The sequence below is a fragment of the Triticum dicoccoides genome, chromosome 4A (genome assembly GCF_002162155.2).
Source record: "Triticum dicoccoides isolate Atlit2015 ecotype Zavitan chromosome 4A, WEW_v2.0, whole genome shotgun sequence".
Lineage (NCBI taxonomy): Eukaryota > Viridiplantae > Streptophyta > Magnoliopsida > Poales > Poaceae > Triticum > Triticum dicoccoides.
The window spans coordinates 86,566,891-86,584,083 of NC_041386.1; positions in this window are offsets into that span (position 1 = coordinate 86,566,891).

Genomic DNA, 17,193 nt, shown 5'->3' on the forward strand with positions numbered 1-17,193 from the left:
CTACCTATCCAGGCGTGCCGGGGTAGCAAGCACAGCACGCACACTGCGAAAAAACAAGGAAAAACAGTGCGCGTCTACGCGTGCAACGAGATGCCACGACACGCCTGAATTAAGTACGGCAAATGTCACACAACCTTTCTGGTCGCCGGGGGAACCGAGAGCTGTAGAGGAAATTGGACATGGCGCGAATCTGAGATATATAGGCTGAAGTGACGCCGCGAAAACGAGAGGTTTGTGGAACGTGTAGAAGCTGAAATCGAGGGCGTCGCTAGCTAATCTAACCTTTGTAGGGCACACGACACACATCCAGAAGCCAACGTTTCAGCGTTCAAACGTCTTGACTGACTGGTCCTTTTCATGGAACCTAGTTCGATGCCTTCGATCGCCACACCGGCCAAAATTAACGATAGCCGATCGTATGAGTATATTACTTTTAGAATTGACAGACACGCTGAAGATGATGATGTGAACAGTATGTGCTAGAGAAAGAAAGAATTAAGTCCGTGTAGCCAGGGACATGTACATCAACCGGTAATAAATATGGTTGTGTGCATCAATTTGATTCACAGACGGGGGCGCTGATGAAGCTATGTATCTAGGGTAGGGTCATGGACCTGTCCTAACTGCCCTACCCAAGGACATCTTTAAAAGAAATCACCTTTCAATCGACTTGAAGGTGTTCCACTCGACAGACTCGAAGACACTCGACCAAGAAGCAATCACTCGACCAAGATCCAACCACTCGACGGCCAGGAGACCTAAAGTCACTCCGCACGCTAACGGTCGGTCATTAAATAGCTTTTATGGTCATCATAGCACTTTATTATCAGCGTTACCAGTAACGCCCCGCCTTAATTTACATTGAACCCTTTGTAACATGGGCTGGCCGGGGTCCTGGCGCACTCTATATAAGCCACCCCCTCCTCCGGGACAAGGGTTCGCACCTCTGTAACTCATACTCACATAATCCAGTCGACCGCCTCCGGGCTCCGAGACGTAGGGCTATTACTTCCTCCGAGAAGGGCCTGAACTCGTAAACCTTGCGTGCTTACAACTTCTCCATAGCTAAGATCTTGCCTCTCCATACTTACCCCCCTACACTACTGTCAGACTTAGAACCACGACAGTTGGCGCCCACCGTGGGGCAGGTGTTTTAGCGTTTGTTGGAGGAGTTGCGACCTTTTCCGACCCGAATCATCATGGTTTTCGGCGGAGTTTCGGTGGAGGGCCGCGAGATCCGTCTCGGCGCGCTCACGTTCATCGTCGACGACTCTGCTTGGCTCCAGGAGGCTCCGCTCGACGTGGACGCAGTCCCTGCTCGCGGGGCAACGCACTTTAGCGCGTGCGTCCGCGGCGTTCTCCTGCGGCAACCGTCGACCCCCTACCGGTCGGCTCCTGTGTTGTCCTCCCTCCCCGTATCCCGCCGGCGCAAGCGCTCCGGATGGTCGAGACTTCAGCGGTGGGTGAGGCACGCGGTGGCACGTCAGTCGGCCACCCCCCAAGTCACGGCGATCGAGCCTGACGAATCCCTCTACGGCATGTTCGACCTGTCGACTGGCTCCGCAGAGACCGCATCCAAGTGCGACAGAAGCGATCCGGCGGCGGAGGTTCTGATGGTCGATGGACCGCCTAGTCCTCCCGGTTTTCCCCGCATCGACGGAGGCATGGGTGGAGGCGACCCGTCGCGTCTCCATGAGGAGTATCTTCCCGAGCCTCTCACGTCGCTGCAGAGAGAAGAACTTCGCCGCCGGAACGTGGATGCACTGCACACTCCTATCGTTGGAGAAACCCCTGAGGCTCACGCCTTGGAGGACGCGCGCCTGGCAAACTTGGCCGAGCGCACTCGACTGGAGAACCTCCAGCGAGCACTCGACGAGCGTGCGCGACAACGGGTTCCCGAATCCAGTCGACGTCAGCTCTTCCCGCCCCCGCAGGTATATCGAACTCCGATTCAGAATTTAGCAGCTGCGGCCCGTATAGCGGAGTTGATTCAGCCTTCCCAGTCGGAGGCTGGCAGAGGCTTGCTGCAGATCAGAGCGTTGCTCCGGGCAGGAGGAGATCAGAATTCCGCTGTTTCTCAGTCGCGGAACAGGATTCACAGCAGATCTGTTGCCGCGGACATAGTCCAGTCGGCTCACAGCCTGAGATCGCCCACGTGCGTCCGTGGCGTTCTCCTGCGGCAACCGTCGACCCCCTGCCGGTCGGCTCCTGTGTTGTCCTCCCTCCCCGTTTCCCGCCGGCGCAAGCGCTCCGGACGGTCGAGACTTCAGCGGTGGGTGAGGCACGCGGTGGCACGTCAGTGGCCACCCCCCAAGTCGCGGCGATCGAGCCCGACGAATCCCTCTACGGCCTGTTCGACCTGTCGACTGGCTCCGCAGAGACCGCATCCGAGTGCGACAGCAGCGATCCGGCGGCGGAGGTTCTGATGGTCTATGGACCGCCTAGTCCTCCCGGTTTCCCCGCACCGACGGAGGCGCGGGTGGAGGCAACCCGTCGCGTCTCCATGAGGAGTATCTTCCCGAGCCTCTCACGTCGCTGCAGAGAGAAGAACTTCGCCGCCGGAACGTGGATGCACTGCACACTCCTATCGTTGGAGAAACCCCCAAGGCTCGCGCCTTGGAGGACGCGCGCCTGGCAAACTTGGCCGAGCGCACTCGACTGGAGAACCTCCAGCGAGCACTCGACGAGCATGTGCGACAACGGGTTTCTGAATCCAGTCGACGTCAGCTCTTCCCGCCCCCGCAGGTATATCAAACTCCGATTCAGAATTTAGCAGCTGCGGCCCGTATAGCGGAGTTGATTCAGCCTTCCCAGTCGGAGGCTGGCAGAGGCTTGCTGCAGATCAGAGCGTTGCTCCGGGCAGCAGGAGATCAGAATTCCGCTATTTCTCAGTCACGGAACAGGAATCACAGCAGATTTGTTGCCGCGGACATAGTCCAGTCGGCTCACAGCCCGAGATCGCCCCCGAGGCGTGAGGGACATGGAGACCGGCGTGACCAGTATGGGAACCAGGAGCAGTATGATCGCCGTGTCGATCGTGACGGTCGACGTCGAGTGCCCACGCCTCCCCCGAAGAGCGGGTCGTATGTGCCTCGCCAGCAGGATGACAGGCGCCCTCATAGTGGTGGGCGAAGGATTCCAGTCGACCCCAGAGGGCCAGGCTTTGACGCGAGATCCATTCTCGTCCAAGGTTTGGTCGACAGGAACAGGGCTCGCCGAGAAGGTCACGACAGAGATGCACCTACAAGCAGCAGAGTACATGTTTCGGGTCCTGAGTGCTTTAGTAGAGCCATCAGGGCCGCTGTGATTCCTCCCAACTTCAGGTTGGCGACTGGAGTCAGTAAGTTCACTGGCGAGTCCAAGCCCGATACTTGGCTTGAGGACTACCGAGTGGTCGTCCAGATTGGCGGCGGCAATGATGAAGTGGCCATGAAGCACCTGCCTCTCATGTTGGAGGGCTCGGCCAGAGCGTGGCTGAACCAGTTAGCACCTAGCAGCATTTACACTTGGGAAGATCTCTCCCGAGTGTTTGTCACCACATTTGAAGGCACATGCAAGCGACCGGCAGGGCTGACGGAACTGCGGTCTTGCGTGCAGAAGCCAAATGAAACTTTGAGGGATTACATCCAAAGATGGATCACGTTACACCACTTGGTGGAGAATGTGCCTGACCACCAAGCAGTTTGTGCCTTCAAGGAAGGCGTCAAGTACAGAGAACTGAATTTGAAATTCGGTCGAACCGGGGATATGTCCCTGAATCGGATGATGGAGATTGCCACCAAGTACGCTAATGGTGAAGATGAGGATCGACTCAGGAGTGGCAAACTCAAGTCAGTCGCCCAAGAAACCGGAGGCAATTCCAATCGAAAACAGAAGCGGAAAGCCGAGCCAGCGGCTCCCGGGGAAGCCTTGGCTTTAACCTAAGAAAAGTTTAAGGGGAAACCTAAAGGGCCTTGGAACCCCAAAAAGGTTAAAGACCAGGACGGAAATGATGTGTTGGACTTGCCATGTCTCGTCCACACAAAGAAAGATGAAGAGGGTAATTTCATTTACCCGAAACATACCACTCGACAGTGTCGACTCTTAATCCAGTAGTTCCAGGGCAAGCAGCCCAAAGGTAAGGAAAAGAAGTCAGACAAGGTCGAGGACAAAGAGGACAGTGACGACGGATACCCTCAAGCCAATTTCATCTTGACGATTTTTGCTGATGTTGAGAGCAAAAATCGACTGAAAGTCATCAACCGAGAGGTGAATATGGTTGCTTCGGTGACACCAAGTTATTTGAAATGGTCCCAGACTGCCATCACGTTCGACCAGTCCGATCACACAACGCATATTGCCACCCCTGGGAGGCAAGCTTTGGTGGTCGACCCAGTGGTTGAAGGCACTCGACTGACCAAAGTCTTGATGGATGGTGGCAGTGGTTTGAACATATTGTATGCTAAGACGTTGAAAGGGATGGGCATTCCGATGTCCAGACTCAGTGCCAGCAACATGAGTTTCCATGGAGTCATTCCTGGGAAGAAGGCTGAATCACTCGGCCAGATTGCTCTTGATGTGGTTTTCAGTGATTGCAAGAATTACCGCAAAGAGAAGTTGATATTTGAAGTTGTAGACTTCCAGAGTGCCTACCATGCTATTTTGGGCAGACTGGCTTATGCACGCTTCATGGCCCGACCGTGTTATGTGTATCTCAAATTGAAGATGCCTGGCCCCAAAGGTGTGATCACTATTACGGGCAATCGGAAGAAAGCGGAAGAATGTTTTCAAAAAGGTTCGAAGATCGCCGATGCTCAGATGGCAGTGGTGTAGTTGCAGGAATACCAGAAGATTGCAGACCCGAGTGATTTGTTGCGAGCCAAGAAGCCCGGTACGGAGTTAGCTTTTCAGTCGACTGGCGATACAAAGACAGCTCATATCCACCCGACCGACCCCAGCGCTGCTCCAACTCATATCTCGACAACACTCGACTCCAAATAGGAAGAAGCGCTCATCCAGTTCCTCCGTGAGAACTGGGACATTTTCGCATGGAAGCCCTCTGACATGCCGGGTGTTCCCAGGGAGCTGGCTGAGCACCGCCTAAGAGTGGACTCAAAAGTAAAACCTGTCAAGGAACATCTCCGACGGTCCGCCGTCCAGAAGAGAAAGGCCATTGGCGAAGAGGTGGCTCGGCTCTTAGCGGCGGAGTTCATCTGAGAAATCTACCACTCCGAGTGGCTCGCCAATGTTGTCATGGTCCCCAAGAAGGACAAGTCACTGCGCATGTGCATTGACATTAAACATATCAATCGGGCATGTCCGAAAGATCATTTTTCTCTCCCCCGCATCGACCAGATAGTTGACTCGACCGCGGGATGTGAGCGACTGTCTTTTTTAGACGCCTATTCCGGGTACCATCAGATCCGTCTATATGGGCCTGACGAAATCAAAACAGCTTTCATCACTCCATTCGGGTGCTTCTGTTATGTTACCATGCCATTCGGCCTCAAGAATGCCGGAGCCACATTCACGAGGATGATTCAGAAGTGTTTGCTCACCCAAATCAGTCGGAATATGGAGGCGTACATGGATGATATTGTGGTCAAGTCACGGAAGGGTTCCGACCTGCTGACTGACCTTTCTGAAACCTTTGCCAACCTCAGAAGGTTTGATATCAAGCTTAATCCATCAAAATGCACATTCGGGGGTCCTCGCGGAAAGTTACTCGGTTTTCTCGTTTCCGAACGGGGAATCGACGCCAATCCAGAAAAAGTCGGTACTATACTCCGAATGAAAATTCCTGTACGAGTGCATGATGTTCAGAAGCTTACTGGTTGATTGGCCGCCCTAAGTCGATTCATATCTCGTCTCGGTGAAAAGGCATTGCCTCTTTACCGATTGATGAAGAAGTCTGACAAGTTTGAGTGGACTCCTGAAGCTGACGCAGCGTTCGCAGAGCTCAAAGCTCTGCTCTCCACCCAGCCGGTGCTTGCTGGCCCAATCAGCAAGGAGCCTTTGCTACTTTACATTGCAGCCACAGGACAAGTTGTCAGTACGGTAGTTACGGTCGAGCGGGAAGAAGAAGGGAAAACCTTCAAAGTTCAGCGCCCAGTGTATTATTGAAGGAAATATGCCCTAGAGGCAATAATAAAGTTATTATTTATTTCCTTATATCATGATAAATGTTTATTATTCATGCTAGAATTGTATTAACCGGAAACATAATACATGTGTGAATACATAGACAAACAGAGTGTCACTAGTATGCCTCTACTTGACTAGCTCGTTAATCAAAGATGGTTATGTTTCCTGACCATGAACAATGAGTTGTTATTTGATTAACGAGGTCACATCATTAGTTGAATGATCTGATTGACATGACCCATTCCATTAGCTTAGCACCTGATCGTTTAGTATGTTGCTATTGCTTTCTTCATGACTTATACATGTTCCTACGACTATGAGATTATGCAACTCCCGTTTACCGGAGGAACACTTTGGGTACTACCAAACGTCACAACGTAAATGGGTGATTATAAAGGAGTACTACAGGTGTCTCCAATGGTCGATGTTGGGTTGGCGTATTTCGAGATTAGGATTTGTCACTCCGATTGTCGGAGAGGTATCTCTGGGCCCTCTCGGTAATGCACATCACATAAGCCTTGCAAGCACTGCAACTAATATGTTAGTTGTGAGATGATGTATTACGGAACGAGTAAAGAGACTTGCCGGTAACGAGATTGAACTAGGTATTGGATACCGACGATCAAATCTCGGGCAAGTAACATACCGATGACAAAGGGAACAACGTATGTCGTTATGCGGTCTGACCGATAAAGATCTTCGTAGAATATGTAGGAGCCAATATGGGCATCCAGGTCCCGCTATTGGTTATTGACCGAAAACGTGTCTTGGTCATGTCTACATTGTTCTCGAACCCGTAGGGTCCGCACGCTTAAGGTTTCGATGACAGTTATATTATGAGTTTATGAGTTTTGATGTACCGAAGGAGTTCGGAGTCCTGGATGAGATCGGGGACATGACGAGGAGTCTCGAAATGGTCGAGACGTAAAGATCGATATATTGGATGACTATATTCGGAGTTCGGAAAGGTTCCGAGTGATTCGGGTATTTTCCGGAGTACCGGGGGGTTACGGGAATACGGGGAAGAGTATTGGGCCTTGATGGGCTTTAGTGGGAAGAGAAAAAAGGCTGCTGCGCCCCCCCTCCCCTTTGGTCCGAATTGGACTAGGGAAAAGGGGGCCGGCCACCTCTCCTTCTCCTCCTATTCCTTCTCCCTTCCTCCCCTCTTGGTGGACTCCTACTAGGACTTGGAGTCCTAGTAGGACTCCCTATCCTGGCCGCACCTTTGCCTTGGCCGGCCTCCTCCTCCTCCATCCTTTATATACGGAGGCAGGGGCACCTCTAAACACACAAGTTGACACAAGTTGATCCACGTGATCGATTCCTTAGCCGTGTGCGGTGCCCCCTGCCACCATATTCCTCGATAATACTGTAGCGGAGTTTAGGCGAAGCCCTGCTGCTGTAGTTCATCAAGATCGTCACCACGCCGTCGTGCTGACGAAACTCTTCCCCGACACTTTGCTGGATCAGAGTCCGGGGATCGTCATCGGGCTGAACGTGTGCTCGAACTCGGAGGTGCCGTAGTTTCGGTGCTTGATCGGTTGGATCGTGAAGACGTACGACTACTTCCTCTACGTCGTGTCATTGCTTCCGCAGTCGGTCTGCGTTGGGTACGTAGACAACACTCTCCTCTCGTTGCTATGCATCACATGATCCTGTGTGCGCGTAGGAAAATTTTTGAAATTACTACGAAACCCAACAGTGGCATCCGAGCCTAGGTTAATGATGTTGATGTTATATGCACGAGTAGAACACAAGTGAGTTGTGGACGATACAAGTCATACTGCCTACCAGCATGTCATATTTTGGTTCAGCGGTATTGTTGGACGAGACGACCCGGACCAACCTTACGCGTACGCTTACGCGAGACCGGTTCCCTCGACGTGCTTTGCACAGAGATGGCTTGCGGGCGACTGCCTCTCCAACTTTAGTTGAACCAAGTATGGCTACGCCCGGTCCTTGCGAAGGTTAAAACGGAGTCTATTTGACAAACTATCGTTGTGTCTTTGATGCGTAGGTGAGATTGGTTCTTACTTAAGCCCGTAGCAGCCACGTAAAACATGCAACAACAAAGTAGAGGACGTCTAACTTGTTTTTGCAGGGCATGTTGTGATGTGATATGGTCAAGGCATGATGCTGAAATTTATTGTATGAGATGATCATGTTTTGTAACCAAGTTATCGGCAACTGGCAGGAGCCATATGGTTGTCGCTTTATTGTATGCAATGCAATCGCGATGTAATGCTTTACTTTATTACTAAACGGTAGTGATAGTCGTGGAAGCATAAGATTGGCGAGACGACAACGATGCTACGATGGAGATCAAGGTGTCGCGCCGGTGACGATGGTGATCATGACGGTGCTTCGGAGATGGAGATCACAAGCACAAGATAATGATGGCCATATCATATCACTTATATTGATTGCATGTGATGTTTATCTTTTTATGCATCTTATCTTGCTTTGTTTGACGGTAGCATTATAAGATGATCTCTCACTAAATTATCAAGAAGTGTTCTCCCTGAGTATGCACCGTTGCAAAAGTTCTTCGTGCTGAGACACCACGTGATGATCGGGTGTGATAGGCTCTACGTTCAAATACAACGGGTGCAAAACAGTTGCGCACGCAGAATACTCAGGTTAAACTTGACGAGCCTAGCATATGCAGATATGGCCTCGGAACACGGAGACCGAAAGGTCGAGCGTGAATCATATAGTAGATATGATCAACATAATGATGTTCACCGATGAAACTACTCCATCTCACGTGATGATCGGACATGGTTTAGTTGATTTGGATCACGTGATCACTTAGAGGATTAGAGGGATGTCTATCTAAGTGGGAGTTCTTAAGTAATATGATTAAATTGAACTTAAATTTATCATGAACTTAGTCCTGGTAGTATTTTGCAAATCATGTTGTAGATCAATAGCTCGCGTTGTTGCTTCCCTGTGTTTATTTTGATATGTTCCTAGAGAAAATTGTGTTGAAAAATGTTAGTAGCAATGTTGCGGATTTGATCCGTGATCTGAGGTTAAATCCTCATTGCTGCACAGAAGAATTATGTCCTTAATGCACCGCTAGGTGACGGACCTATTGCAGGAGCAAATGCAGACGTTATGAACGTTTGGCTAGCTCAATATGATGACTACTTGATAGTTTAAGTGCACCATGCTTAAACGACTTAGAATCGGGACTTCAAAGACGTTTTGAATGTCATGGACCATATGAGATGTTCCAGGAATTGAAGCTAATATTTCAAGCAAATACCCGAGTTGAGAGATATGAAGTCTCCAACAAGTTCTATAGCTAAAAGATGGAGGAGAATCGCTCAACTAGTGAGCATGTGCTCAGATTGTCTGAGTACTACAATCGCTTGAATCAAGTGGGAGTTAATCTTCCAGATAAGATAGTGATTGACAGAATTCTCTAGTCACCATCACCAAGTTAGTAGAACTTCGTGATGAACTATGACACGCAAGGGATAACGGAAATGATTCCCAAGCTCTTCGTAATGCGGAAATTGACGAAGGTAGAAATCGAGAAAAACATCAAGTGTTGATGGTAGACAAGACCACTAGTTTCAAGAAAAGGGGCAGAAGGAAGAAGCGGAACTTCAAGAAGAACAGCAAGCAAGTTGCTGCTCAAGTGAAGAAGCCCAAGTCTGATCCTAAGCCTGAGACTAAGTGTTTCTACTGCAAAGGGACTGGTCACTGGAAGCGGATCTACCCCAAGTGATTGGCGGATAAGAAGGATGGCAAAGTGAACATAAGTATATTTGATATACATGTTATTGATGTGTACTTTACTAGTGTTTATCGCAAACCCTCAGTATTTGATACTAGTTCAGTTGCTAAGATTAGTAACTCGAAACGGAAGTTGCAGAATAAACATAGACTAGTTAAGGATGAAGTGACGATGTGTGTTGGAAGTGGTTCCAAGATTGATATGATCATCGTCACACACTCCCTATACTTTCGGGATTAGTGTTGAACCTAAATAAGTGTTATTTGGTGTTTGCGTTGAGCATGAATATGATTTGATCATGTTTATTGCAATACGGTTATTCATCTAAGTAAGAGAATAAACTGTTGTTCTATTTACATGAATAAAACCTTATATGGTTACACACCCAATGAAAATGGTTCATTGGATCTCGATCGTAGTGATACACATATTCATAATATTGATGCCAAAAGATGCAAAGTTAATAATGATAGTGCAACTTATTTGTGGCACTGCCGTTTGGGTCATATCGGTGTAAAGCGCATGAAGAAACTCCATAAAGATGGATTTTCGGAATCACTTGGTTATGAATCATTTGATGCTTGCGAACCGTGCCTTTTGGGCAAGATGACTAAAACTCCGTTCTTCAGAACAATGGAACGAGTTACTGACTTGTTGGAAATAATACATACCGATGTATGCGATCCAATGAGTGCTGTTGCTCGTGGCAAGCATCGTTGTTTTCTGACCTTCACAAAGATGATTTGAGCAGATATGGGTATATCTACTTGATGAAACATAAGTCTGAAATAGTTGAAAGGTTCAAAGAATTTCAGAGTGAAGTGGAAAAATCATCGTAACAAGAAAATAAAGTTTCTGCGATCTGATCACGGAGACAAATATTTGAGTTACGAGTTTGGTCTTAAATTAAAACTGTGGAATAGTTTCACAACTCACGCCACCCGGAACACCACAGCGCAATGGTGTGTCCGAACGTCGTAATCGTACTTTACTAGATATGGTGCGATCTATGATATCTCTTTACCACTATCGTTTTGGGGTTATGCTTTAGAGACGGCCGCATTCACGTTAAATAGGGCACCATCAAAATCCGTTGAGACGACGCCTTATGAACTATGGTTTGGCAAGAAACCAAAGTTGTCGTTTCTTAAAGTTTGGGGCTGCGATGCTTATGTGAAAAAGCTTCAACCTGATAAGCTCGAACCCAAATCGGAGAAATGTGTATTCATAGGATACCCAAAGGAAACTGTTGGGTACACCTTCTATCACAGATCCGAAGGCAAAACATTCGTTGCTAAGAATGGATCCTTTCCAGAGAAGGAGTTTCTCTCGAAAGAAGTGAGTGGGAGGAAAGTAGAACTTGATGAGGTAATTATACCTTCTCCCTTATTGGAAAGTAGTTCATCACAGAAATCAGTTCCAGTGATTCCTACACCAATAAGTGAGGAAGTTAATGATGATGATCATCAAACTTCAGATCAAGTTACTACCAAACCTCGTAGGTCTTCTAGAGTAAGATCCGCACCAGAGTGGTACGGTAATCATGTTCTGGAAGTCATGTTACTAGACCATGATGAACCTATGAACTATGAGGAAGCAATGATGAGCCCAGATTCCACAAAATGGTTTGAGGCCATGAAATCTGAGATATGATCCATGTATGAGAACAAAGTTTGGACTTTGGTTGACTTGCCCGATGATCAGCAAGCAATTGAGAATAAATGGATCTTCAAGAGGAAGACGGACGCTGATAGTAGTGTTACTATCTACAAAGCTAGAATTGTCGCAAAAAGGTTTTCGACAAGTTCAAGGTGTTGACTACGATGAGATTTTCTCACTCGTATCTATGCTTAAGTCTGTCCGAATCATGTTAGCAATTGCCGCATTTTATGAAATCTGGCAAATGGATAAACAAAACTGCATTCCTTAATGGATTTATTAAAGAAGAGTTGTATATGATGCAACCAGAAGGTTTTGTCAATCCTAAAGGTACTAACAAAATGTGCAAGCTCCAGCGATCCATCTATGGACTGGTGCAAGCCTCTCGGAGTTGGAATATACGCTTTGATGAGTTGATCAAAGCATATGGTTTTATACAGACTTTTTGAGAAGCCTGTATTTACAATAAAGTGAGTGGGAGCACTACAGCCTTTCTGATTAGTATATGTGAATGACATATTGTTGATCAGAAATGATGTAGAATTTTTCTGCAAAGCATAAAGGAGTGTTTTAAAGGAGTTCTTTAAAAGGAAAAGACCTCAGTAAAAGCTACTTACATATTAAGCATCAAGATCTATTGAGATAGATCAAGACGCTTGATAAGATTTTCAATGAGTACATACCTTGGCAAGATTTTGAAATAGTTCAAAATGGAACAGTCAAAGAAAGAGTTCTTGCCTGTGTTGCAAAGGTATGAAATTGAGTAAGACTCAAATCCCGACCACAGCAGAAAATAGAAAAAAAATGAAAAGTCATTCCCTGTGCCTCAGTCATAGGTTCTATAAAGTATGCTATGCTATCTACCAGACCTATTGTATACCTTACTCTGAACTTGGCAAGAGAGTACAATAGTGATCTAGGAGTAGATCACTGGACATTGGTCAAGAATATCCTTAGTAAGGACTAAGGAGATGTTTCTCGATTATGGAGGTGATAAAAGAGTTTGTTGTAAAAGTTACACTAAGTCTCAACCTGGATACATATTGAAAGTGGGAGCAATTAGCTAGAGTAGCTCCGTGCAGAGCATTGTTGACATAAATATTTGCAAAATACTTACGGATCTGAATGTGACAGACCCGTTGACTAAGATTCTCTCACAAGCAAAACATGATCGCACCTTAGTACTCCTTGGGTGTTAATCACATAGCGATGTGAACTAGATTACTGAATCTAGTAAACCCTTTGGGTGTTGGTCACATAGCGATGTGAACTATGGGTGTTAATCACATGGTGATGTGAACTATTGCTGTTAAATCACATGGCGATGTGAACTAGATTATTGACTCTAGTGCAAGTGGGAGACTGAAGGAAATATGCCCTAGAGGCAATAATAAAGTTATTATTTATTTCCTTATATCATGATAAATGTTTATTATTCATGCTAGAATTGTATTAACCGGAAACATAATACATGTGTGAATACATAGACAAACAGAGTGTCACTAGTATGCCTCTACTTGACTAGCTCGTTAATCAAAGATGGTTATGTTTCCTGACCATGAACAATGAGTTGTTATTTGATTAACGAGGTCACATCATTAGTTGAATGATCTGATTGACATGATCCATTCCATTAGCTTAGCACCTGATCGTTTAGTATGTTGCTATTGCTTTCTTCATGACTTATACATGTTCCTATGACTATGAGATTATGCAACTCCCGTTTGCCGGAGGAACACTTTGGGTGCTACCAAACGTCACAACGTAACTGGGTGATTATAAAGGAGCATTACAGGTGTCTCCAAAGGTAGATGTTGGGTTGGCGTATTTCGAGATTAGGATTTGTCACTCCGATTGTCGGAGAGGTATCTCTGGGCCCTCTCGGTAATGCACATCACATAAGCCTTGCAAGCACTGCAACTAATATGTTAGTTGCGAGATGATGTATTACGGAACGAGTAAAGAGACTTGCCGGTAACGAGATTGAACTAGGTATTGGATACCGACGATCAAATCTCGGGCAAGTAACATACCGATGACAAAGGGAACAACGTATGTCGTTATGCGGTCTGACCGATAAAGATCTTCGTAGAATATGTAGGAGCCAATATGGGCATCCAGGTCCCGCTATTGGTTATTGACCGGAAACGTGTCTTGGTCATGTCTACATTGTTCTCGAACCCGTAGGGTCCGCACGCTTAAGGTTTCGATGACAGTTATATTATGAGTTTATGAGTTTTGATGTACCGAAGGAGTTCGGAGTCCCGGATGAGATCGGGGACATGACGAGGAGTCTCGAAATGGTCGAGACGTAAAGATCGATATATTGGACGACTATATTCGGAGTTCGGAAAGGTTCCGAGTGATTCGGGTATTTTCCGGAGTACCGGGGGGTTACGGGAATACGGGGAAGAGTATTGGGCCTTGATGGGCTTTAGTGGGAAGAGAAAAAAGGCTGCTGCACCCCCCCTCCCCTTTGGTCCGAATTGGACTAGGGAAAAGGGGGCCGGCCACCTCTCCTTCTCCTCCTATTCCTTCTCCCTTCCTCCCCTCTTGGTGGACTCCTACTAGGACTTGGAGTCCTAGTAGGACTCCCTATCCTGGCCGCACCTTTGCCTTGGCCGGCCTCCTCCTCCTCCATCCTTTATATACGGAGGCAGGGGCACCTCTAAACACACAAGTTGACACAAGTTGATCCACGTGATCGATTCCTTAGCCGTGTGCGGTGCCCCCTGCCACCATATTCCTCGATAATACTGTAGCGGAGTTTAGGCGAAGCCCTGCTGCTGTAGTTCATCAAGATCGTCACCACGCCGTCGTGCTGACGAAACTCTTCCCCGACACTTTGCTGGATCGGAGTCCGGGGATCGTCATCGAGCTGAACGTGTGCTCGAACTCGGAGGTGCCGTAGTTTCGGTGCTTGATCGGTTGGATCGTGAAGACGTACGACTACTTCCTCTACGTCGTGTCATTGCTTCCGCAGTCGGTCTGCGTTGGGTACGTAGACAACACTCTCCTCTCGTTGCTATGCATCACATGATCCTGTGTGCGCGTAGGAAATTTTTTGAAATTACTACGAAACCCAACAATTATATTTCTGAAGTCTTGACCCCATCGAAGCAAAGATATCTTCATTATCAGAAGCTCATATATGGGATTTACATGACCACAAAGAAAGTTGCCCACTACTTCTTTGATCATTCCATTACAGTCGTCAGCAACGCTCCGTTGTCAGAGATCTTGCATAACAGGGATGCAACTGGTCGAGTGGCAAAATGGGCAATTGAACTTCTTCCTCTAGATATCAAGTTTGAGGCAAAGAAAGCTATCATGTCCGAGGCAATCGCGGATTTCGTCCCCGAGTGGATTGAACAGCAACTGTCGACTCAGGTTCACTCGGAGCATTGGAGCATGTTCTTTGACGGTTCCAAGATGCTAAATAGTTCCGGAGCCGGAGTGGTGTTGGTCTCCCCCAGAGGAGATAAACTCAGATATGTTCTTCAAATCCACTTTGATTCCTCTAACAACGAGGCAGAATACGAAGCACTTTTATATGGGTTGCGCATGGCCATTTCACTCGGCATCCGTCGCCTCATGGTCTATGGCGACTCAGATTTGGTGGTCAATCAAGTGATGAAGGAATGGGACGTCAGAAGTCTAGCCATGACTGGTTATTGCAATGCAGTGAGAAAGCTGGAGAAGAAATTCGAGGGGTTATAGCTTCATCACATACCCCGACTGAAAAATCAAGCAGTTGATGATCTGGCAAAAATAGGTTCCAAAAGAGAAGCCATTCCCAGCAATGTGTTTTTGGAACACAACCACACACCATCAGTCCAGGAGGATCCCTTCACTGAAGGGGCCCCGCAGCCAAAAAGTGCCACGGATCTGACTGAAGTTGAAGTTCCAGCTGTGGTCGACCTGATCATGGAAGTGTTGGTTATCACTCCCGTCTGGACAGAACCGTACATCGCGTATATCCTAAGGAAAGAACTCCCAGAAGACGAAGAAGAGGCTCAACAGATCGTCCGTCGATCCAAGGCCTTTACAGTCATAAAGGGACAATTATATAGAGAAAGCGCGACTGGGGTCGGCCAGAAGTGTATTACACCAGAAGAAGGTCAGATGATCCTTAACGATATCCACTCGGGGACCTGTGGTCATCATGCATCCTCTCGGACCATTGTGGCTAAAGCATACCGAGCGGGGTTCTACTAGCCAAGAGCCAATGAGATGGCCAAAGAGATAGTCGACAAATGTGAAGGATGTCAGTATTACTCCAATATGCCGCACAAGCCCGCGTCAGCCCTGAAAACCATTCCACTCGTTTGGCCTTTCGTTGTTTGGGGGTTGGACATGGTTGGACCACTAAGAACAGGCAGGAGTGGCTTCACTCATGTGCTGGTAGCAGTCGACAAGTTCACCAAATGGATTGAAGCCAAGCCTATCAAGAATCTTGATGCTTGCACCGCTATCAGTTTCATCAGAGAGTTGATATTCAGATATGGAGTTCCACATAGCATCATCACCGACAACGGGTCAAACTTCGATTCCGACAAATTCAGGGGCTTTTGCGCCTCTCAGGGCACTCGAGTCGACTATGCTTCGGTCGCTCACCCCCAGTCGAATGGGCAAGTAGAAAGGGCAAACGGCCTAATTCTCAAAGGACTGAAACCCCGATTGATGCGCGATCTCAAGCACGCAGCAGGTGCATGGGTCGACGAGCTTCCATCAGTCCTTTGGGGATTGAGGACAACCCCGAATCGATCGACCGGAAGAACCCCATTCTTTCTGGTCTACGGAGCCGAGGCAGTCTTACCGAGTGACCTGCTTCACAATGCTCCCAGAGTCGAGCTCTACTCAGAAGATGAAGCAGAACAAGCCCGGCAGGACGCAGTCGACCTCCTAGAAGAAGAAAGAGAAATGGCCTTGATTCGATCAACCATCTATCAGCAAGACTTGCGTCGATTCCATGCCAGAAACGTGAAGAGCCGAGCCTTCCAAGAAGGAGACTTAGTCCTCCGAGTGGATCAGCAGAAACCACAGAAGCTCGCTCCTACTTGGGAAGGCCCCTTCATAGTCACCAGAGTCCTCCACAATGGAGCATACCACCTCTACAATGTCGATTGCCAGATTAATGAGCCACGAGCCTGGAATGCGGAGCTACTCCGCCCCTTTTATACTTGAATTCTCGCTCGGATGAGATGTAATAAGAAAAACTCCCGTAGTTTATTTATCAAAGACAAGAGCGTTATAATTTTCCCAGTGATTATTATTGTTTTTGTTTGCATAAGAAATCCTACCGAATGGGTGGCTTAGCTGCGAATCCGCTTCACCTAAGTTTGTAAAAATAGTTTCCTACCGAGTGGCGAGCCAGCCTCCCACTCGGGGGCTTAGCCGCGAATCCGTTTCGCCTAAGTTTGAAAAAATCCTACCGAGTGGAGAGCAATCCTCCCACTCGGGGGCTTAGCTGCAGTCCAGTACTCGCCTAAGTTCTCTCACTTAGAGACTTAGCTGCAGTCCGGCACTCGCCTAAGTTTGAAAAAATCCTACCTAGTGGAGAGCAATCCTCCCACTCGGGGGCTTAGCTGCAGTCCAGTACTCGCCTAAGTTCTCTCACTTAGAGACTTAGCTGCAGTCCGGCACTCGCTCTGAGTTTGAAA